The sequence below is a fragment of the Lepidochelys kempii genome, chromosome 1, assembly GCF_965140265.1.
Source record: "Lepidochelys kempii isolate rLepKem1 chromosome 1, rLepKem1.hap2, whole genome shotgun sequence".
In the NCBI taxonomy this organism is placed as follows: domain Eukaryota; kingdom Metazoa; phylum Chordata; order Testudines; family Cheloniidae; genus Lepidochelys; species Lepidochelys kempii.
In genome coordinates this window covers 349,307,134-349,332,442 of record NC_133256.1, presented here as the reverse complement: position 1 = coordinate 349,332,442, position 25,309 = coordinate 349,307,134, and the positions used below count along the sequence as shown (strand labels likewise).

Below are 25,309 nucleotides of genomic sequence, written 5' to 3'. Positions count from 1 at the left end.
GAGGTCACTGGGCATTGTCCAGAGAGGGCTATTCTCTGGAGCGTTGCAAAAATCACAGCCACAATTCTGTCTCATTTCTAAACTCAGGCAGCCCATTGAAATGACAGGATGTGAATGTAACCCTACATTACCTACTTCAGATAAGAGCGATATAACCCATCCTGTTTCTAAGGCAGGCTCACGTTACGGGGTTAACGTAGCTGGAGTCGATGTAGCTTAAGTCAACTTACTGCGGTGTCTATACTACGCTGGGTCAACGGGAGAAACTCTCCTGTTGACTTACCTTGCACTTCTCGTCTGGTGGAATAGTGGAGTTGACGGGAGAGTGAGCTGCGGTCAATTTAGCGGGTGTTCACTAAGTCAACCCCTGGTGCATCGATTGCCGCAACTTCAATCCCCAGTAAGTGCAGACGTACCCCTAAACTTAGAGAATAGGGAACTAACAGGGCTCCCTATGAAACATCTAAATGAGTTCCTAAAGGAGACTTATATTCTCATGGCCAGTTTACCGTTCCATAGTCAATTCTCCCAGTTTGCATATGGATGGCAGTCGTCCGCCCCCCTTCTCCCCCCCAGCAAGTTCCACTCACTATTATTTAGACTGACAGATGTTTTCAGGGTCTCCTGAAATCACAGTGGTATTAATATGGGCTTCTGGGAAAATTCTACTGATCATGGCTATGAATCTTGTGTCCATGGTAAACAGATATATGGTTCCAAGGAAATCAGTCATAGCTCTGAGCTGAAGATGAATCCTGTTGGGTACAAGGCCTCATCTCAGAAGAATGGTAACTGAAAATAAAGATGACCATAAAGGGGAAAAAAAGTGGAGTCAAACAAAAATCCAGTTCTTAGTAAATCCTATTAGGAATGTTGCTCTCATGCACAGACATGCTTCAGTGAACAGGAGTTCATATGAGCCTTATCCAGTAATTCGTGTTATCCCTCTACATTTCAACCTATCACATCTACTGATAGAGGCCCAATTATCTATTTTCTGTTCCCTCAGCTGGTGAATACAGAAATCAGATTTTTCAAAGCCAACCACTCATTAATGAGCCAGATTGTCACAGTCACAAGGCTAGCTACTTTTCCATCCCCTTTCTGGTCTCTGAGAGCACCCCAACACCAGATCGGTGCAGCATGGATGCTGGGATGAAGTGATGATCACTCCCATGGACTGCAGAAAAGTCAATAAATAGAACTTATTTTATTGGTAGAAGTAAAGTCTGTGTTTTAATTACCACATTAAACATATGAATTTGAATTCCTCCAGGAGGGCTTTAATGAGAATGTTCAAGCAAAAATGTAAAGTTTCTCTAGTATAAGGGTCTCGGCATGTTAAAGACAAGATGTGTAAACCCTGACATTAAATACCTCCTTAGGGTAACTACCTTGTTTCCAGCCCCACAGGTTATAGAATACAACCTTGACATTTCATTCCGGTCCTTACAACACTACCTCAATTAACCCCCCTGTTGCAAGTGTCATCATATTTATCCATTAAAGTAGACTTCCCGATAACTGCTATCTCCAATCAGATGAGCTTTTGAACTTGGGAACTCTCCTGAATGAGACCCAGTGTGTATTTTGAATTCTGACAAATAGTCTTTACAACTGTCCGATCATTCATGCCCAAAGGAAATTCAAGAAATATTTTCCCTTCTATCAAGCATCAAAGTCCAATCTGTAAAAGTGCTGACAATTTCAGGGCAGAGAAGTCATATCTTCAGTAGTGAGATCTGCTAGGCAGCGAGGTAGCCATCCGTATATAAATTCACCAGATTCTGCATATTGGTCATCCAATCTTTAGCCAGTACCATTTTTGATGGAAGTCTTCTCTCTGCCTCAGTGCCCAGGGAAAGAGAAGAAATATAATTTGCACTATTTTGAATGTACATCTTTAAAGAATGATCCTACTTCCCACTGTGTAGCCTACTGCTATGAAAATCCTACTGTAATAGATATCTATATCTTAGCATGATGAAGAATAGGAACATTTTTCTGCACTTACCTGCATGTTTCCTTTCCTTGAAACAATTTCCACAGATCTTGCTTCTCCCAGAGACAAATGGGATCATCCGGAATTGAGATGGAAATTGACAACCAAACATTTAGGTTTATTTTATCAGGGGAAATTGTCCTTATGCTCTGCAGTAGGATAAATTGTTCTTTTTCTTCAGTGTATATTTAATGCAGTCTCTAATTTTGGAAAGTAGAATGAAATTACCCTGGCTGTTGAAGCTGTTTCAATTGGAGAAAATTTAAGGGGGCAGGGCATTTCCCTGCTGCCAGTGACTGACAAGTATGGCTCTGTTTCTAACCTGCAAGCAGGCTGAAATACCCATTGTAACAGATCTATGGACTTCATTAACTCAAAGAAAGGAAATGTTCAGATAAGCAGATAAATGTTTCTCTTCAAAGGTCTTGGTGGTGCTTTGTGGTTCACATCTGTGCATAGTGATCTTTTTAAAGTGGGGAATAGCAATTTATAAACAAGGACACAAAATGAGAGGGTGAGAGAAGGAAACAGAAATGAGAGAACAGGCATCTTTCAGTTAGCAGTCTTTATTCTTTTGCTGTTTCTTCCTGTCAAGTTAAGGTTACCTGGCAGGCTGCCCAGAGAATATGTAGCATTTTTTTTTCTTGTTGCTGTTGGTGCAGAGGAAGAGGTTGCTGTAGGAACTAGCCAGACATATTTCTACTGCTGGTAAGCCTATAACTCTGATAATGGGCACCAAGCAACTTAGCAATGCGGCTTTTTTTAGCTATTCATGGACCATAAGACCCAGAGTATGCTACTTTGTAGTCATAGGCTGCCAAGGCTTTCTTGAAGGATTTGGAACCAACCCCTTTTTCCATTTACTCTGCAAAATTGTTTCTCTGATGGTACAAAGAGAAATGTTCCAGAGCCTTTCAGATGTAAATTGGATTAGAGAGAAGACGCTATGAAAATTAACATCAAGATAACTGTGAAGTTGCTTTTTTAAAAACACTATCGTCTAGAATAAAAGTATAAAATCATTTTCAGGTCACTATTAGTATGAGCTGTACGTCAGGAGGCCAGGTGTGTTTCATCAGTTCACCACTGTGTCAAAAAAACAAATGTTCTTGCCACATCAGCAGAACTTATCTAGAAGAAGAGTTAAAAGTCCTTCTACATGCACATGGGTTCAGTGTGTTTTCCATTTAGGATCTCTATAATCTGTATATAGCACACCTTTTATTTTGCATAGAATCTTCTTTACAAACTGTTCTAAACATGCTTTTATAGAGGTCAATAATACAGTGACACAGGTAAATAGGTGAACTTAAAATTAACAAATATAGGGAAGGTAGAACAGAGATATTCCTATAGTCAGAAAATGTGTATGTATGGCAATTTCTCCCCTTTCAGTTTTCTGCAAGTTTAGAAGAAATACTGTTCACAGCAGTTCATAATAAGTGGATACTCAAAGCAGTTTCCTAAGGAGCTTTCATCACATCATAGTGTGACTTAAGTTTGACTATGGTGTTTTCTTGTTTCAATTACAGATTTGTTCATTAAATTCATACTTACTCCACACTGCAAACTGGCCTGAAAACAGTGAAGCACTCAGCTGAAAAGTATCTCTGAGTTTCTCAATGTAAATACTGGAATGCTAATACACTGGACTACAAAGTAAACGCACAGATAGACAGAAACCGCACCATTTTTATATACCTTGTCAGAGTTGTATCTAGAGCTTGGAAAGTTTAGTTGGATAATCTTAATATTAGCAAAGTTGAATTGACTTATGTGCAGGTTGCTTTCAGTATTCAAATAACATTACTTATGGGCAGATGTGACAAACTGATATCAACATAGGTGGGTATGTGAAAATCAGCCAGAAGTATAGAAAGTCTATTAATAATCCTCCTGAGGTTCTAAGGCTGCATGCTCTGGTTGACCCTAAGCCTCTGGCTACCAGAAGATGGGTGGATCACTCCATAATTTCCCTTTTGTTTACGTTCCCCCTCAAGGTGTGGTACAGGCCACCATTGGAGACAGGATACTGGGAAAGATGGACCAAGGTCTGACCCAGTATGGCAGTTCTTACATGACTCTTGTTGGTGTCTATTCATTTGATTAAATCTAGAGGCACCCCAGCTTAGTCAGGGCAAGTAGTGATTGTATGGAGCTGCTTTGTCTGTTTTTAGGCATATTGTGTGATATGGGTATTGAGTGGAAGCTATGCTGACAAATGTGAGGCACCACATATAACGCTGAGAAAATGTACTGGACCCAGTGGGATTCCTCCATTTTTCTGCAAGCGGCTGGGAATTAAGAGATGCAGAGAAAAAAGAGAAACACCTCAATTTTTCCTAGCAGCTAGGCAAGGAGAGAGGAGAAATGGGCGATAAAGTGCCAAAATGGAGTATGAGATCTGCAAATAATTGTGGTGTCCTGTGCTTGTTACTTTACAATGTTTGTAATAGGTTTCAGAGTGGTAGCCATGTGAATCTGTATCTGCAAAAACAATGAGGAGTCCTCATGGCACCTTTGAGACTAACAAGCTTATTTGGGCATAAGCTTTCGTGGGCTAAAATCCACTTCATCAGATGCATGGCATGGAAAATACAGAGGCAGGTATAAATGCACAGCACATGAAAAGATGGGAGTTGCCTTACCAAGTGGTGGGTCAGTGCTAATGAGACAATTCAATTAAGGTGGAAGTGGGCTATTCTCAACAGTTGACAAGAAGGGGTGAATACCAAGGGAGGGGAAAAAAAAATCACTTTTGCAGTGCTAATGAGGCCAATGTAATCAAGGTGGCCCATTTCAAACAGTTGACAAGAAGGTGAGAGTATCAGCAGGGGGAAATTAGTTTTTGTAGTGACCCATCCATTTTTTTTTTTTTTAACGTTTGTAACCTATCACAGGATTTGTAAGGCATTTATCATCTTGGTGTGTGTATATATCTCTCTATATCTATATATAGTGAACAAATTTATGACCAAATACAAAAAACAATGGGCTTTCCCTTGAGTCTTTCAAGTACAGGAATGTACAAAGGTAAGTGTGATATTTATTTTTAGAGGTGCTTCCCTGTGAAGGAGGCAAAATTGGAAAGATGTCTTTCATTTAGCTGTAAATCAGGGGTCTCAAACTCAATTTACCTTGGTGCCAGTCTTCAAATCCTCCCAGCGGGCCAATAATGTCACTGTAAGATGGTGTTCAGAAAACGTTTCTATTGTATTTTTTATTTCAAATTTCTTAGAAATAATAAAATTGTCATACAACGTGATACAATTCTTCACGTGCCAGAGAGTTTTTAGTGTTTGCCAGACACCTGGCAATGCTTCAGTTCCGTTAGTTGATGTTTGGCCTCAGCGACTGAGCAGTTGAAACCTTCAGGAGTGCAGCAAGGTGGGCATCAGAGAGTTGTGTTCAGTCCACTTTCCCACGCTCTGCTGACAGCAGGACCTTGCTGGGGTGGGCCTCAGCTTCCGTGGGCACAAAAGCGGCTGAGGAGGAGGCACAGTCATGGTCTGCCCGCTGGTCAGATGCAGGGGGTGAGGCGCATGGCTACTCCCCTCAAGAGATGGGGCAGTGGGTGGGTCTAACGCTCCCTGTGTGACTGGGATTAGGCTCCTATCAGGTTCAGTGTCTCCTGGTGCTCCTGCTGAGATGGCCCTCTCCTACACAAAGTACCCCCATGACATGGGACAGTGGATAAAAAAGTAAATAAAGAGCCCCATTTCATGACACAGACCTGCAGTGCCAACAGCTAGAAATAACCTCTTTCCTTCTTCTTATCTTCACCTTATCTTATCTGCAGGCACCAGGCACATTGCCTCCGGGCAGGCGCTCCAGAGCTCCCATTGGCCATGAAGTCAGCGCTTGGGGTGGGGGGATGGAGGCAGTGTGCCCCCTCGTGCTGTCCTTGGAGCCTAACGAGTCATGCCACTTCCCAGCCTGTTTCCCACCCTTTTCCCTCGCTCCCTTGGCCTTATGTATATATAGCCCCGGCTGACTCTGCCCAGTGACTAGTGACACTGCTTCCATGGCTGACTCTGCCTGGCAACTAGTGATGGTATCTCTGTACCTCTTCCCTAGCCAATGGGAGCTGCGGGGGGCGGCACCTGCAGCAGACAGCTGGCAGCATAGCTGCATCTCTCTTGCGCCCCCACCCCCCCTCAACCCCCCAGCCACCAGCCATGAGGGCCAGATGAACGTTTCTGCGGGCCGCAGTGTGGAGGTTCTTGGGCCACAGATGGCCCGCGGGCCTGAACTTTGAGACCCCTGCTCTAAATGCTCTCAGGGTTGGGCTTTGTTTGATTTCTTCTTGCAAAAAATTTTACAGTCAGTTTCCTGACACTGAGAAAACTCTGTGGGATCTTCCCCAATAGTCTAAAGTTGGGCCTCTCTATGTTCATTGCTTTTGTGGAGCATTACTTTCTTTGGAGGATCATGGAGGGTGAGGCAGTCTGAAAGAACTAGGTTCCATGTAGTAAATGTTTTGTATATTACGACCAGAACTTTGAATTCTGTTGTGAAATGGAGTGTGGAGTTTGTGAGTACAAATATAACTATTTTGATTGCTGATGGTACGTATTGTACTAACTTAAAATGGTTGCATTCAATCCCATATAGAGAAATTTGAGGTAGTCTAACCTGGAGGAGTCAAAATTGTAGATCATGATGTTTGTCTTTGTTTGGGAGGAAGGGACATAGTCTGATCAGAGAAAGATGGATAAAAGTGTTGTTGGCATATCCAGAAATAGTATGAGTCCAGCATGACCTGATGCTTGGCAACACCTTGACAATCGATAGTCTGGTGACTTTGAATGTTGGTGAAGTCAGGATATGGCCAATTTGTCAAAGTATTTTCCCTGTTCTGCCAGCGTAATTCTGTTGTTGGTTGAGTTTTAACTCATATAAGAAGAGCAATTAGTTTAAGGGGAAGAGAGAGAGAGTATTGAGATGTACAGGATTCTTTAGTAAAGGAGCGTGGGTGGTAAGAAGCATGTGTCCATCAAGAGTCTCTGGGATTTATCTGGGAATGACAGGATCCTGGGCAGTGCTAATTCACTGACCTCCCACCAGATCAGTGAAAAATCTAATAGTTTCATAGTTTTTTCCCAAGTTTTTTAATAGATTGCCCCAAGATTTTCAGAAGTCTAGAAGGGGCTAGTGATTTTGGGTGATTTAGTTTTGGAGTACCCAACTTGAGACACCTGAGATTCTGATTTTCAGTGTGGGTGCTGAACACTTTCCGAAAATCAGACCCCCTTAGGCATCTCAAGTTGGGCAAACCAAAAAATTCAAGGTACCCTGAGTCACTAGTGATCTTTGAAAATTTTGGATCTAGGTTTTAAAGCCTGAAGGGCCTTATCATCTAGTGTGATTCTATTCCTGGTAGAGATCACAACATGGTGTCATGTTGAGAGTCTGCAGTTATTCTGTTTGTTCCTGTTCTAGATGTGATGACCAAATGGCAAAGTAAAGTGATTTAAATCTCACTGATTTAAATCACCATTTTAATAATAAGAAAAGGAGTACTAGTGGCACCTTAGAGACTAACCAATTTATTTGAGCATAAGCTTTCGTGAGCTACAGCTCACTTCATCGGATGCATTCGATGAAGTGAGCTGTAGCTCACGGAAGCTTATGCTCAAATAAATTGGTTAGTCTCTAAGGTGCCACCAGTACTCCTTTTGTTTTTGCGAATACAGACTAACACGGCTGCTACTCTGAAACCTGTCATTTTAATAATGATTTAAGTGAGCAAGCAAGGAATCTGAGATTTAAAAAATTGATTTTAATTGTTTTGCATTTGTGCTTTTTACATATTTTCCTAAAGAAAAGTTTATTCTTATTAGTTGGTTACCGTTAAAACATGTTGATTTGCAACTAAATATACACTAATTTTGGTGCTTCTGTTTGCTAACCAGGAAGATACTTGCTAGCTGTCCAAGACTGAGTATAGCTGAGTTACATCATCAGTTTGATTGGATATTTGTGAGTGCAGCCATTGCAGATGGTAAGATGAGAAATATAGTGACATTTAAATTAATATGTATCCTGTTTTGTAGATCTTTACGGCTTAGTGTGACATCACATTGTTAGTGTTGTTTGATCCGTGCAATTGGGCATTATTTAGGGTTGTATCTGTTAGAAGGAGAAAGTGATAATGAAGTCAGGTATTTCTTTGATGCAGTCTGGTTTATTTACAAAGAATTGCATACTAAGTCCCATTTCTCTGAATATAATAGGAAGCAAACGTAATCAAACAGGAGGCAGTTTCTTTGCTCACAGTTCCTAGCCTCGTTCCAGCTAGCACTCTGCCTCAAAAGATCTTTCTAGGCTTTCTCTCAGGGCCACCGCCATCATGTTTTTCTAGCTGTCTCCTTGGCTTTCTGTGTGCTCCTGCACACAGACGCATGATTTTCACAAAACAGTACCTAGCTCCCTGCATTTGCATTCATTCTTCAGCATCTGACTGGCCATGCATGTGGCCTGTGTTTTTGGCAGTGGTTACTGTTGTTTCAGCTTACTCCAAAAAGGAGATTAAATTCTTACATTTATCCTGAATGGTGCTTTCATGCCCACCAGCTTCAAAGAGGTTTCATCCACCTTCATCATAATATGTTTTCTTATATATAGATTAGTTTATATGTGAGATTTTATGATAGTAAGCTAAGGACTTAAAATAGTAACTGAGAATTGCGTTGTACGTCGAAATGTAAGTCAAAACCACTTTTCCCATAGGAATCAATGGTATGAAGGCGGGATTTGTTCTTGAACCAAAGCTTGATACACTATTTTCACCACAATAACCCAGATTTTTGTACTAAATGAATTATAGATGAGAAATGTTGCAACATCAGTGTATTTACTGCACACTGTATTTTGTAAACAGCATGCAAATAAACATATAAACTCACATATGGCTGCTCAGAATGCCAGCAACACAGGCTCAGAAAGCCAGGGAGAAAGGTACACATGCTGAGCCTCAGCCAATCACTGTTCAAGCTTTCTGATTGGCTGAGACCAGGCCGGGAACCAAACAGAAACAAGCGGCAACCCTACCTGGCAACAAGCTGCCCTGCTGCCTCAAAGCCAATGAGAAGCGACCCCTTCCAGCTCCATACCAGAATAACACAACCAGGAAGTGATTTTAAGTGAACTTTATGCAAATTGAACGTTGTAAGGGGGAAACGGGCAGTCAATTGAAAAGCGTTGTAAGTGGCGTCCGACCTAAGTCAGGCGTCGTAAGTCTGAGGACTCCCTGTACTTCTGTGAAAACAATGAGGAGTCCTTGTGGCACCTTAGAAATTAAAAAAATTTATTTGGGCATAAGCTTTCATGGGCTATAACCCACTTCGTCAGAATTATTAAAATTTGTGAATTCATAAGTAACTCAGGATGGGGAAAGTGAGAAAGTATAGCACTTTTTCCTTGAGTGCTATATGAGTTGTAGACTCCTCATGCTTTGAAATTCTAGTTTGAAATACTGTCTAGATGTTAGAGTACTTGTCTAATGCTTCTATCTAATGCCCATTTTTCATTTCATTGTTAATGTTGCACTTCAGTTTAGTCTTAAACACAAGATTGGAAACTTACTTCAGGATCTGATGAGAAGACCCTGTATTGTGTAAAAATATCTTGTTAACGCTAGGGTTGTCAAGCGATTAAAAAAAATTAATCATGATTGAAAAAAATTAATTGCAATTAATCGCACTGTTAATAATAGAATACCATTTATTTAAATTTTTGGATGTTTTCTACATTTTCAAATATATTGATTTTAACTATAACACAACACAAAGTGTACAGTGCTCACTTTATATTTATTTTTGATTACAAATATTTGTGCTATAAAAACAAAAGAAATAGTATTTTTCAATTCACCGCATACAAGTACTGTAATACAATCTCTTTATCATGAAAGTTGAACTTACAGATGTAGAATTATGTACAAAAAATAACTGCATTCAAAAATAAAACAATGTAAAACTTTAGAGCCTACAAGTCATAGAATCATAGACTATCAGGGTTGGAAGGGACCTCAGGAGGTCATCTAGTCCAACCCCCTGCTCAAAGCAGGACCAATCCCCAACTAAATCATCCCAGCCAGGACTTTGTCAAGCCTGACCATAAAAACTTCTAAGGAAGGAGATTCCACCACCTCCCTAGGTAACGCATTCCAGTGTTTCACCACCCTCCTAGTGAAAAAGTTTTTCCTAATATCCAACCGAAACCTCCCCCACTGCAACTTGAGACCATTACTCCTTGTTCTGTCATCTGCTACCACTGAGAATAGTCTAGATCCATCCTCTTTGGAACCCCCTTTCAGGTAGTTGAAAGCAGCTACCAAATCCCCCCTTATTCTTCTCATGGATGGTTATAAACTGTTCAGGAAGGACAGGCAGGGCAGAAAAGGTGGGGGAGTAGCACTGTATGTAAGGGAGCAGTATGACTGCTCAGAGCTCCGGTATGAAACTGCAGAAAAACCTGAGTGTCTCTGGATTAAGTTTAGAAGTGTGTGCAACAAGAGTGATGTAGTGGTGGGAGTCTGCTATAGACCACCGGACCAGGGGGATGAGGTAGATGAGGCTTTCTTCCGGCAGCTCACGGAAGCTACTAGATCGCATGCCCTGATTCTCATGGGTGACTTTAATTTTCCTGATATCTGCTGGGAGAGCAGTACAGCGGTGCATAGACAATCCAGGAAGTTTTTGGAAAGCATAGGGGACAATTTCCTGGCGCAAGTGCTAGAGGAGCCAACTAGGGGGGGCGCTTTTCTTGACCTGCTGCTCACAAACCGGGTAGAATTAGTGGGGGAAGCAAAAGTGGATGGGAATCTGGGAGGCAGTGACCATGAGTTGGTTGAGTTCAGGATCCTGACGCAGGGAAGAAAGGTAAGCAGCAGGATACGGACCCTGGACTTCAGGAAAGCAGACTTCGACTCCCTCAGGGAACGGATGGCCAGGATCCCCTGGGGGACTAACTTGAAGGGGAAAGGAGTCCAGGAGAGCTGGCTGTATTTCAAGGAATCCCTGTTGAGGTTACAGGGACAAACCATCCCAATGAGTCGAAAGAATAGTAAATATGGCAGGTGACCAGCTTGGCTTAATGGTGAAATCCTAGCGGATCTTAAACATAAAAAAGAAGCTTACAAGAAGTGGAAGGTTGGACATATGACCAGGGAAGAGTATAAAAATATTGCTCGGGCATGTAGGAATGATATCAGGAGGGCCAAATCGCACCTGGAGCTGCAGCTAGCCAGAGATGTCAAGAGTAACAAGAAGGGTTTCTTCAGGTATGTTGGCAACAAGAAGAAAGCCAAGGAATGTGTGGGCCCCTTACTGAATGAGGGAGGCAACCTAGTGACAGAGGATGTGGAAAAAGCTAATGTACTCAATGCTTTTTTTGCCTCTGTCTTCACTAACAAGGTCAGCTCCCAGACTGCTGCGCTGGGCATCACAAAATGGGGAAGAGATGGCCAGCCCTCTGTGGAGATAGAGGTGGTTAGGGACTATTTAGAAAAGCTGGACGTGCACAAGTCCATGGGGCCGGACGAGTTGCATCCGAGAGTGCTGAAGGAATTGGCGGCTGTGATTGCAGAGCCATTGGCCATTATCTTTGAAAACTCGTGGTGAACGGGGGAAGTCCCGGATGACTGGAAAAAGGCTAATGTAGTGCCCATCTTTAAAAAAGGGAAGAAGGAGGATCCTGGGAACTACAGGCCAGTCAGCCTCACCTCAGTCCCTGGAAAAATCATGGAGCAGGTCCTCAAAGAATCAATCCTGAAGCACTTGCATGAGAGGAAAGTGATCAGGAACAGCCAGCATGGATTCACCAAGGGAAGGTCATGCCAGACTAATCTAATCGCCTTTTATGATGAGATTACTGGTTCTGTGGATGAAGAGAAAGCAGTGGATGTATTGTTTCTTGACTTTAGCAAAGCTTTTGACATGGTCTCCCACAGTATTCTTGTCAGCAAGTTAAGGAAGTATGGGCTGGATGAATGCACTATAAGGTGGGTAGAAAGCTGGCTAGATTGTCGAGCTGAACGGGTAGTGATCAATGGCTCCATGTCTAGTTGGCAGCCGGTGTCAAGTGGAGTGCCCCAAGGGTCAGTCCTGGGGCCGGTTTTGTTCAATATCTTCATAAATGATCTGGAGGATGGTGTGGATTGCACTCTCAGCAAATTTGCGGATGATACTAAACTGGGAGGAGTGGTAGATACGCTGGAGGGCAGGGATAGGATACAGAAGGACCTAGACAAATTGGAGGATTGGGCCAAAAGAAATCTGATGAGGTTCAATAAGGATAAGTGCAGGGTCCTGCACTTAGGATGGAAGAATCCAATGCACCGCTACAGACTAGGGACCGAATGGCTAGGCAGCAGTTCTGCGGAAAAGGACCTAGGGGTGACAGTGGACGAGAAGCTGGATATGAGTCAGCAGTGTGCCCTTGTTGCCAAGAAGGCCAATGGCATTTTGGGATGTATAAGTAGGGGCATAGTGAGCAGATCGAGGGACGTGATCGTTCCCCTCTATTCGACATTGGTGAGGCCTCATCTGGAGTACTGTGTCCAGTTTTGGGCCCCACACTTCAAGAAGGATGTGGATAAATTGGAGAGAGTCCAGCGAAGGGCAACAAAAATCATTAGGGGACTGGAACACATGAGTTATGAGGATAGGCTGAGGGAGCTGGGATTGTTTAGCCTGCAGAAGAGAAGAATGAGGGGGGATTTGATAGCTGCTTTCAACTACCTGAAAGGGGGTTCCAAAGAGGATGGCTCTAGACTGTTCTCAGTGGTAGCAGATGACAGAACGAGGAGTAATGGTCTCAAGTTGCAGTGGGGGAGGTTTAGATTGGATATTAGGAAAAACTTTTTCACTAAGAGGGTGGTGAAACACTGGAATGCGTTACCTAGGGAGGTGGTAGAATCTCCTTCCTTAGAGGTTTTTAAGGTCAGGCTTGACAAAGCCCTGGCTGGGATGATTTAACTGGGAATTGGTCCTGCTTTGAGCAGGGGGTTGGACTAGATGACCTTCAGGGGTCCCTTCGAACCCTGATATTCTATGATTCTTCCGCAGACTAAACAATCCCAGTTCCCTCAGCCTCTCCTCATGACTCATGTGTTCCAGTCCCCTAATCATTTTTGTTGCCCTCCGCTGGACTCTTTCCAATTTTTCCACATGCTTCTTGTAGTGTGGAGCCCAAAACTGAACACAGTACTCCAGATGAGGCCTCACCAATGTCGAATCGAGGGGAACGATCACGTCCCTCGATCTTCTGGCAATGCCCCTACTTATACTTCCGAAAATGCCATTGGCCTTCTTGGCAACAAGGGCACACTGTTGACTCTTATCAAGCTTCTCATACACTGTAACCCCTAGGTCCTTTTCTGCAGAACTGCTGCTGAGCCATTCGGTCCCTAGTCTGTAGCGGTGCATGGGATTCTTCCGTCCTAAGTACAGACAACACCCATTATGTATGGCAACACCCATTTTTTCATGTTTTCTCTGTGTGTGTGTGCATCTATCTATCTATCTATCTATCTATCTATCTATCTATCTATCTATCTATCTATCTATCTATCTATCTATCTATCTATCTATCTATCTATCTATCTATCTATCTATCTATCTATCTATCTATCTATCTATCTATCTATCTATCTATCTATCTATCTATCTATCTATCTATCTATCTATCTATCTATCTATCTTCCTACTATATTTTCTGCTGCATGCGTCCGATGAAGTGGGTTTTAGCCCATGAAAGCTTATGCTCAAATAAATTTGTTAGTCTCTAAGGTGCCACAAGTACTGCTTTTCTTTTTGCGAATACAGACTAACACAGCTACCACTCTGAAAAGTGTATACTTTGTATTCTGTGTTGTAATTGAAATCAGTATATTTGAAAATGTAGAAAAACATCCAAAACTATTTAATAAATTTCAGTTGGTATTCTACTGTTTAACAGTGTGATTAAAACTGTGATTAATCCCAATTATTTTTAATTACGATTAATATTTTTGAGTTAATCGCCTGAGTTAACTGCGATTAATCGAGAGCCCTAGTTAAAACAGAACTTCACTGAAAGCAAAGGGAAGCTAAGGAAAGTACAGCTCTTTCACAGTTTTCCTCAATGTGAGTCTCCTTTTCAATGTTTTGTATATTCAGTTCGGGGCTTCAGTGTCTTGCTGTCCCTTCAAAGTAATAGGGGCCTCAGACTGAATATGTAATACATGTATTCTGTTTGTAATTATTCTTGGAACAAGGAAAATGACCTTTTGGTTTCCTTGGCAACGTAGAACTTTCTTTTATAGAGTGATGTCAGGAAAACAAAGTGTGTTCCTGAATGAAGTACTGTAGGTATTTCACAAGCTGAGTCTAAGGACTGCAGAGGGGAGGGACTGTTAACCGTTGTGCTTCCGGAAACCAGAATAAATGTTCATATTTGTCTACAGTATTAAATGGTAAAGTTGCAGGTAGAGTGATAGAAGGGAGTATATTCATATGTGATAATGATTTTACAAAAAACTTGGCATCTTCAATAAGTTCCATTTTTCTTTAGTCTAATTTAAATTTGCCATCAGGTGAGGTTACATGTAAAAGATACTTCATGCCACCGTAGCCTTTCCAGGGCTTTCCTTGGTGAATAGTAACACTATTTTCTTTTTCTTTAATTCTCAGGAAAAAGAGACTGGAGCGAAACTTCACATTGAAAGAAAGGTGTTTTCTTTTTTTAAAGATGAATACACCCCAGGAACTGTAACCCAAATGTTTCTCTGTCTGTGGAGAAGATTTCATTTTTGAAACGATTTCTACGGAAGGTATGAATATTTACTCTTCCTCTTTAAGGCTCATTTGTTTCATAATAAATACTTACAACTGTGCGATGCATCTCAGTAATCAGAACTTGAAAATTTTACTTGGCATTTTGTACTGGGAGGTAGCTAAGATTAGAGTGGTGATGCTGGGAGGGCTCTAACAATGTGGTTCAGTTGCCAGAACATCCCGGTGGGAAGCCCAGCTCCTCTGCCACCATTTTGAGGCATGTGATATACAGGAGCTCAGTCTCTAGCTAATCTAATGATTGCTTCTGCCCTGAAACTCTGTAAATCTGTGACCCATAGATGATAACATCAGGAGATACCACTGTGATAATCTGACTTCCATAGAACACATCCCGTAAGACTTTCCTGAACTCTTTGAACTAGAACATCTCTTTTAGAAAAGCATCTAGTCTGAGTTAAAAATTTCCAATGACAGAGGTGCCATCACAACCCTTGCTAAGTTGTTCCAGTGGTTCCTTGCCCTCCCTCTTGAAAATTCGCATCTTATTTCCAGTCTGAGTTTGTCTAGCTTCAACTTCCAGTCATTGAATCATGTTAGACCTTTGTCTACTAGATTGAAAAGCAGATTATCACATTTTTATTCCCCATGTAGGTACTTATAGACTGTCATCAGGTCAGAGAGGTTAAGCTAGGTAGACTCAAGGAGCTCAGTCACCATAAGGCATGTTTCTTCTTCGAGTGATTGCACGTCCATTCCTTCTGAGGTGTGATGCATGTCCCCTTAGCATCCTTGGGCTGCTGCACAATGGTATGAAGGGCAGGGCTGACACCACCCCTGCCGCAAAGTTCCTTCTTATTGCCCTTGATCAATAGAGTGTGTTGGCTTGCTGCTGTGATTATTTTCTCCCACTCCAGGGGATTTAACTCCCTTCTGACCAGCATTTACTTGGTCTTGCTAGTATTCACTCTGAGCCAGCTGATCTGTCTTGTCTAGTCTATATAGGTTGTATATAGACTAGACCATAGTGTCTTAGCGTGTTCCAGTAGTGCATTAAGCAATGTGTCCTGTGTTGTTCTTTTATCCTCTACCCAGAAGGAGAGTTGTGTGCAGTGGAATGTCTTGTTTTGGTAGTGTGTGGTTTTTTTGTTTTTCAAATGTACCTGTTGCTGTGTGTTCACGTTAGAGAAAGCAACATCAAAGAAACGTGGAGCAGAAAGTTATGAGGTTCTGATGGCCCTTTGTTCCTAGGGGGGTTCATTCCACAGTCTCAGACGTCTCCCAGAGAAGGTTCTCTCTTTCGCATAGATAAGCTTTACTCTTTATTATTGAGAATTCCATTGTACGAGAGAACCATAGTTGTTTCCCCCAGTCTTCATCCTAGTGCTTTAGATGGTCTTTTAGAAGTCCTGGGCTCAGGCCATGGAGTGTTTTTGAAGATCAGGACTGAGACCTTGAACATAATTTGAAAATCTATTGGAAGCCAGTATAGAGAGCAGAGGGCAGTTGGATATGTTTATGGTAATTTGTATTGCTGAGGAGATGGGCTGCAGTGTTCTGAACTAGTTCGGGTTTCCTAAGTGCTGAAGGCTTCATGCCCAGGTATATTATCTTGGTGTAATCCAGCCGAGAGGTGATCAAGGCATGAATATTTGAAACCAGGTCTTCTTCCACCAGGATGGAATGGAGTTTCCTAGCCAAGCAGAGGGGTAGCAAGCAGTACTTGTGGATTCTGCCATGTGAGAGTTCAGCATCAGTGAGGAATCCAAGAATACTTCTATACTACGGACTGACTGGACTAATTGTGGGTGTCTCTCTTCAACCAACAGAGAGTGCACTGAAGCTGCAAGCTCTTCAAAATACTTTCTTCTGCCCAGAAGCATCACTTCTGGTTTGCTTGGGTTCAGCTTCAGCCAGCTGTTCTTCTCCAAGTACTGGGCAATCTTGGTGGTAGTGGTTTGGTGAAGGATAGATAGAGCTCAGTGTCAGCCGTGTATTACTGGCATTTGAGTCCATGTTGTCTGACAAGTTCAACTGGTGGTTCCATGTAGATAGTGAAAAGGAGCAGACTAAAAATTGATCCTTACAAGCGAGGGGACTAGTGGTGATGCTGCAATTCCCTATTACTACTCACTGGGTTCATCCCTCCATGAAGGACTCAGACCATTTTAGTACATTATCCTGGACCCAGGTCACCTCTCAGGTTAGACAGCAGAATCTCATGACCAACATCAAATGCTGCCTATTAGTTGTAGGCATTGTGATATTCTGGTGATGGCACTGGTTACATCTGTGGAAAAGTAGATGATCAACTTGGTTTAATTAGTGTAGGTTTGGCACTGAAGCCTGTGGTGACTTACCACCTCTTCAAGCTGTCTCATGCAGATTTTGAAGAGGAACCAAATTAAAATGGATACCTCTGGGACACGCGGGAATGTGCTCTTGATAAGGAGAAACCACTCTGTCAGTTTGCTTGAAGAGGACTGATTGGATTGCCATAGACAACAAATGCTTTGACAGTGTATTGCAGCATTCAGAACTAAGTGGAAAACCTATCTCACATTAAATAGTCTCTCTACATAGACTCTATCTCTCTTACAAGCACCCCTGCCTGTTACCTTTGAAGTGATCCTCACACACAAAGAAAGAGGAAAGTTTGTTTTTTGTTACATGTTTTAATTAGAAGGTGCTCAGTTACAACAGTAATGAAGATCATATAGGAAGAATCCCACGTATTTCATGATTTCATAAGCATGGAATTTGTCTTGGAAATCAGCTCTTGAGGGATAATTGTACTCCAGAATCTCAGCTTTCATTTCAAAATGTTTTTTAGCCCATATAATTCCAGAGATGATTTTGAAAATGTGAAGAGTGCATCCAGTGTTGATTCAAGAATAGTCAGGGATGGAAAATGCACCAGAACCCTTGGTACTTTGTTCCAATGGTTAATTACTCTCACTGTTAAAAATTTACACCTTATTTCTAATCTGAATTTGTCTACTTCAACTTCCAGCCATTTGATTATGTTAGTCCTTTCTCTGCTAGACTGAAGAGCTCATCATTAAATATTTGTTCCTCATGTAGATTCTTACAGACTGTTATCAAGTCCCCCTCTTAACTTTTACTTTAAGTTAAATAGATTGAGCTCTTTGAGCCTGTCACTGTACGTTAGGTTTTCTATTCCTTTAATCATTCTCAATGACTCTTCTCTGAATCCTCTCCAATTTATCGCTTGCTGAAAACAGTTACAAACTGCCCACTTGTCTGGTGTACTTCTGGGGAAGGAGGTTCTGAGCTAGGTTATTTGGACAGAATAATGGGGAGTCACAGCCTGGGAAGCTGGGCTACCTGAAGAGCATAGGGGAGGGCGGAAGCCTCAGAAATTATAATTTTTAGCAGTCAGAAAGAACATAAGAATGGCCATGCTGGGTCAGACCAAAGGTCCATCTAGCCCAGTATCCGGTCTTCCGACAGTGGCCAATGCCAGGTGCTCCAGAGGGAATGAACAGAACAAGTAATCATCGAGTGATCCTTTCCCTGTCGCTCATTCCCAGCTTCTGGCAAACAGAAGCTAGAGACACCATCCCTGCCAATCGTGGCTAATAGCCATTGATAGACCTATCCTCCATGAACTTATCTAGTTCTTTTCTGAACCCTGTTATAGTCTTGGTCTTCACAATATCCTCTGGCAAAGAGTTCCACAGGTTGACTGTGCCTTTTATGTAGAAATACTTCCTTTTGTTCGTTTTAAACCTGCTGCCTATTCATTTCATTTGGTGACTCCTAGTTCTTGTGTTATGAGGAGTAAATAACACTTCCTTATTTACTTTCTCCACACCCGTCATGATTTTATAGACCTCAATCATATCCCCCCTTAGTTGTCTTTTTTCCAAGCTGACTAGTCCCAGTCTTATTAATCTCTTGTTATATGGAAGCCATTCCATACCCCTAATAATTTTTGTTGCCCTTTTCTGAACCTTTTCCAATTCCAATGTATCTTTTTTGAGAAGGGGCAACCACATCTGCACACAGTGTTCAAGATGTTGGTGTACCATGGATTTCTATAGAGGCAATATGATATTTTCTGTCTTATTATCTATCCCTTTCCTAATGATGCCCGACATTCTGTTTGCTTTTTTGACTGCTGCTGCACATTGAGTGGATGTTTTCAGAGAACTATCCACCATGACTCCAAGATCTCTTTCTTGAGTGGCAACAGCTAATTCAGACCCCATCATTTTACATGTATAGTTGTGATTTTGTTTTCCAGTGTGCATAACTTTGCATTTATCAACATTAAATGTCATCTGTCATTTTGTTGCCCAGTTACCCAGTTTTGTGAGATACTTTTGTAACTCTTCGCAGTCTGTGTGGGACTTAACTATCTTGAGTAGTTTTGTATCATCTGCAAATTTTGCCACCTCACTGTTTACCCCTTTTTCCAGATCATTTAAGAATATGTTGATTAGGACTGGGCCCAGTATTGACCCCCTGCGGGACACCACTGTTTACCTCTCTCCATTCTGAAAACTGACCATTTATTCCTACTCTTTGTTTCCTATCTTTTAACCAGTTACCAATCCATGAGAGGACCTTCCCTCTTATCCCATGGCAGCTTACTTTGCTTAAGAGCCTTTGGTGAGGGACCTTGTCAAAGGTTTTCTGAAAATCTAAGTACACAATATCTACTTATCATTCTTATTAATATCATGCTTGTTGACCCCCTCAAAGAGTTCTAGTAGATTGGTGAGGCATGATTTCCCTTACAAAAACCATGTGGACTTTTCCCCAACAAATTATGTTCATCTATGTGTCTGAAAATTTTGTTCTTTGCTATAGTTTCATTAAGTTTTATATCAATGAGTGCTTTCACCTGAGTTGCAAATGTGTGTTTGAAAGAAAAACAGGGAGAGGATGAATCGTATTTTATGGCAATAAAATAGATCACTGTTTTCAGAGAATTTAGGAGTGGTGGTTTATAATTCACAGAAGTACACACCTATAGATAGATAAGGTGTTGCAAACAATATCCTGAGGAATGACTTTTTAATTAAATAACTGTTTTGTCAAGTGCAATTCATATGAAAAATTCTTCTGACCATTTGAACACTGAGTTCTATACAAAATGTTTGCAGCATTCTTTTACAGTTAAATGAAGACTAATAGTTGTAACAATGCTAATATACAAGCTTTCAAATAAATGCAGTTAGTCAGTCTTGCATCTTCTATTAGATCACACTGACTAAATGATTCATCTAGTGGTTGGCATTTTAGTAGCTCATAGTGGTAAACACTGTGTCCTTTCTCTGGCTCTGCTCTCCCCCCCACCCCCAGCCCTCACCAAAAAAAAAAAAAAAAAAAAAGCCCATAGATATTTTCACACATTTAAGACTTGTCTTCACTGGGACAGTTAGCTCAAGTTAGCATGCAAGAATTACTGCACTTGAGCTACTCTAGCTAGAGCAGGGGTTCTCAAACTGTGGGTCGGGACCCCTTAGGGGGTCATGAGGTTATTACATTGGGGGGGGGGTCACGAGCTGTCAGCCTCCACCCCAAACCCCGCTTTGCCTCTAGCATTTATAATGGTGTTAAATATATAAAAAGTATTTTTAAATTATAAGGGAGGGGGTCAAACTCAGAGGCGTGCTATGTGAAAGGGGTCACCAGTACAAAAGATTGAGAACCACTAAGCTAAAGTGAGTGACCATACTTCAGAAAAATGCTGGAGTTTCAAAACTACACTGGAGTTATACAGAGTGATTTGACTTAAATGCGTTAGGAGCAAGAGAGCACAGAAAGTAAATGTCCTTTACTTAGCAGAGAAGGAGAGCTAATAACTGATGACATTGAGAAGGCTGAGGTGTTTAATGCCTATTTTGCTTGTGTTCCCTAAAAAGGTTATTGGTGACCAGATACTTCACACAATTAATATTAACAAGGGGGAAAGGTATTAAAGCCAAAATAGGGAAAGAACAGATTAAAGAATATTTAGATAATTTAGATGTATTCAATTTGGCAGCACTTGCTGAAATTCATCTAGGGTATTTAAGGAACTAGCTGAAGCATTCTTGGAACCATTAGCAATTGTCTTTGAGAACTCATGAAGGATAGGTAAGGTCCCAGAGGACTGGAGAAGGCAAACGTAGTACAGTACCTGTTTTTAAAAAAGGGGAACAAAGAAGACCAGAGGTATTACAGACCAGTGAGCCTAACTTTGATACCTGTAAAAATAGTGGAACAAATTATTAAACAATCTGTACCTGTAAGTAAGATAACAGGTTAAAAGTAATAGCCAACATGAATTTTTCAAGAGCAAATGCCTGCAAACACCACCATTTTCTTCTTTGACTATGGCTACAGCTGGCTTAGTGGATAGGAAGGAAATAGTAGACACGACATATCTTGTTTTTAGTAAGGCTTTTGACACAGTCTCAGACATTCTCATAAGCAAACTAGGGAAATGTGGTGTAAATGAAATTACTATAAATTGTGTGCAGAGTTGGTTGAAAGATCCCATTCAAAGAGTAGGTGTCAGAGTAGCAGTCTTGTTAGTCTGTATTCGCAAAAAGAAAAGGAGTACTTGTGGCACCTTAGAGACTTAACAAATGTATTTGAGCTTATTCTTTCGTGAGCTGCAGCTCACTTCATCGGATGCATTCAGTGGAAAATACAGTGGGGAGATTTATATACATAGAGAACGTGAAACAATGGGTGTTACCATACACACTGTAACGAGAGTGATCACTTAAGGTGAGCTATTACCAGCAGGAGAGCAGGGGTGGGTGGGTGAGGGAAACCTTTTGTAGTGATAATCAAGGTGGGCCATTTCCGGCAGTTGACAAGAACATCTGAGGAACGGTGGGGGTGGGGAATAAACATGGGGAAATAGTTTTACTTTATGTAATGACCCGTCCACTCCCAGTCTCTATTCAAGCCTAAGTTAATTGTATCCAGTTTGCAAATTAATTCCAACTCAGCAGTCTCTCCTTGGAGTCTGTCAAAGAGTAGTTATTAGTGGTTCGCTGTCAAACGAGAAGGTCCTGCGGGAGGTTTGTTCTTGGTCTGGTATATTTTTAGTATTTTCATTAATGACTTGGATAATGGAGTGGAGAATATGCTTATCAAGTTGATAGATGACAGCAAGCTGGGAGGGATTGCAAATGCTTTGGTGGACAGGATTAGAATTTAAAATGTCCTTGTCAAATTGGAGAATTGGTCTGAAATCAATAAGATGAAATTAAATAAAGACAAGGGCAAAATACTGTGCTTAAGAAGGAAAAATGAAACGTATAACTACAGAATGGGGAATAATCGGCTAGGTGGTAGTACTGCTGAAAGGAATCTGGAGTCTGTAGCGCATCACAAATTGAATATGAGCCAACAATATAATGGAGTTGTGAAAAAGGCTAATAACATTCTGGTGTGTGTTAACTAGTAGTGTCATATGTAAGACATGAGAAGTAAGTGTCTCGCTGTATTTGGCACTGCTGAGGCCTCAGCTAGAGTACCGTGTCCATTTCTGGGTGCCAGACTTCAGGAAACGTGGACAAATTGGAGAGAGTTTAAAAGAAGAAAACAAAAATGATTACAAGTTTAGAAAACCTGACTTATGAGGAAAGATTAAAAACGCTGGGCATGTTTACTCTTGAGAAAAGAAGACTGAGGGAAGATCTCATAACAGCCTTCAAATATGTTAAAGGCTGTTATAAAGGGGATGGTGATCAACAGCTCTCTATCCTCTGGGTCGCCACATTTCAGGAAAGATGTGGACAAATTGGAGAAAGTCTAGAGAAGAGCAACAAAACTGATAAAAGGTCTAGGAAACATGACCTGTTCATGAGGGATGATTGAAAAAATTGGGTTTGTTTAGTCTGGAAAAGAGAAGACTGAGAGGGGACATGATAGCTGTTTTCAAGTACATAAAATGTTCTTACAAGGAGGAGGGAGAAAAACTATTCTTCTTAACCTCTGAGGATAGGACAAGAAGCTCTGGGCTTAAATTACAGCAGGGGAGGTTTAAATTGGGCATTAGGAAAAACTTCCTAACTGTCAAGGTGGTTAAGCACTGGAATAAATTGCCTAGGGATGTTATGGAATCTCCATCATTGGAGATTTTTAAGAGCAGCTTAGACAAACACCTGTCAGGGATGGTCTAGATAATACTTAATCCTGCCATGAGGGTAGAAGCTGGGCTAGATCAGTGGTTCTTAACTGGGGGTACACGTACCCGTGGGGATACACAGAGATCTTCCTGGGGGAACATCAACTCATCTAGATATTTGCCTAGTTTTACAACATAAAAAGCACTAACGAAGTCAGAACAAACTAAAATTTCATACAGACAATGACTTGTTTATGCTGCTTTATGTACTAAACACTGAAATATAAATAAAATATTTATATTCCAGTTGATTTATTTTATTATCATATGGTAAAAATGAGAAAGTTAAGCAGTTTTTCAGTAATAGTGTGCTGTGACACTGTCTGATTTTGTAAGCAGGCAGTTTTTAAGTGAGGTGCAACTTGGGCGTACGTAAGACAAATCAGTTTCCTAAAAGGGTTACAGTAGTCTGCAAAGGACGAGAGCCACTGGACTAGATGACCTCTTGAGGTCCGTTCCAGTCCTATGATTCTATGTCCATTGAAAGTAGGACAAAAAATAAAGAGCTTATGCCTGGTCAACACTCTAGAGTTAGGTCGATGCAGGGCACCTTACATTGACCGAGCTATGGAAGTATCTAAAATTTTACTTCCACCAACTGCCCTGCTGTGCAGACTTAATAACTCTACCTCCACGAGAGGTGCAAAGCCAGTGTCAATGTAGTTAGGTCGATGCAGTGTCATGTAGACACTGTGTTGCTTATGTCAACTGTTCTGGCTTTCAGAAGCAGTTTCACAAGGCCCTACACTGACAGTACAGTCGATATAAGCACTCCTAGTGACATGCACCACAAGGAGCAAAGTGTAGACATGCTCAAGAGATGTAATTACTGTGGCGGCTGTATGCTGATGTAGGTTAGTTCAACTTAATTTTGTAGTGTGGACATGCCCTAAGCAAGGGATATTTAAGTTAAATATTAGGAGAAACTTTCTAAGGCCAGGCCTACACTAGAAACTTGTATTGCTATATCTACATCGCTCGGGGTGTGAAAAATCCACACCCTGAGTGACGCAGTTATATTGACCTAATCCCCAGTGTAGAAAGCACTATGTGGATGAGAGAGCTTCTCCCTTCAACATAGCTACTGCCTTTCATGGAGGTGTATTAACTATGCCCACTGAAGAAGCTGTCCTATCGGCTTAGCAGCATCTTCACTAAAGCATTGCAGTGGCACAGCTGCAGCTTTCGAAGTGTACACCTGCCCGAACTATACGGGTAGTTAAATTCTGGAGTAGGCGTCCACTGGAGGCTATGGAATCCCCATCCTTGGAGGTTTTTAAGAGCAGGTTAGACAGACACCTGTCAGGGATGATCTGCGTTTGCTTGGTTCTGCCTTAGTGCAGGGGGTTGCACTTGATGGCCATTGAGGACCCTTGCAGCCCTGCATTTCTATGATTCAGTGATTAGCAAGCAGCACAGAGTAATTGGATTAGAAGAACAACAAGGAGTCCGGTGGCACCTTAAAGACTAACCGATTTATTTGGGCATAAGCGTTTGTGGGTAAAAAACCACTCTTCAGATGCTTTAAGGTGCCACCGGACTCCTGTTGTTTTTGTGGATACAGACTAACATGACCACCCCCTGATACTTGGATTGGAAGAGAGAGTTGATTAGCTGCTCAGTTGTTTAAACTGAGCTATTGCACTCCGGCTGCATTAATAGCTCAAGCATCAGCATCACTAGCAAGCACTATGCATTTTAATACAGATAAATGTAAATGTATAGATGTAGGAACAAAGAATGCAGGCCATACTTAAAGGATGGGAGAGTCTATCCTGGGAAGCTGCAACTCTGAAAAAGATTTGGGGGCCATGGTGGATAATCAGTTGAAGATGAGCATCCAGTGTGATGCTGTGGCCAGAAGAGCTGGTGTTTTCCTGAGATGCATAAATAGGAACCTCGAGTAGGAGCAGAGAGGTTCTTTTACCTCTGTTTGGCAGTGGTGCGACCGCTGCAGGAATACTCTGTCCAGTTCTGGTGCTCACAGTTCACAAAGGATGTTGATAAACTGGAGAGGGTTCAGAGAAGAGCTGAGGGAATGATTAAGGGATTTTAGGAAACATATTTTATAGTGATAGACTCAAAGAGTTCAGTCTAGTTAGCTTAACAAAGAGAAGGCAAAGGGGTGACTTGATTACAATCTATAAATATCTACGTGGGGAACAAATATATAACAGTGAACCCTTCAGTCTAGCAGAGAAAGGTATTGAGAAAGGTGAATCTAGACAAAGTCATATTGGAAATGAGATTAAATTTTTAACAGGGAGAATAATTAACCATTGGAAAAATTTATCAAGGGTTGTGGTGGATTCTCTATCCCTGACCGTTCTTAAATCAAGATGGGATGCTTTTCTAAAAGATCTGTTC

General features: G+C 41.5%; 1 protein-coding gene across 9 annotated transcripts in view; it reads left to right on the top strand.

Annotated features, from left to right (window-relative positions):
- PPP6R2 (protein phosphatase 6 regulatory subunit 2) overlaps positions 1-25,309 on the top strand; it is a 176,735-nt gene that overhangs the window by 32,139 nt on the left and 119,287 nt on the right. For all 9 annotated transcript variants that reach the window (XM_073329005.1, XM_073329010.1, XM_073329008.1 and 6 more), the window contains one exon: positions 14,680-14,819. The gene's annotated coding sequence lies outside the window, so the exon portion shown is untranslated. The remainder of the gene's footprint in view (positions 1-14,679; positions 14,820-25,309) is intronic.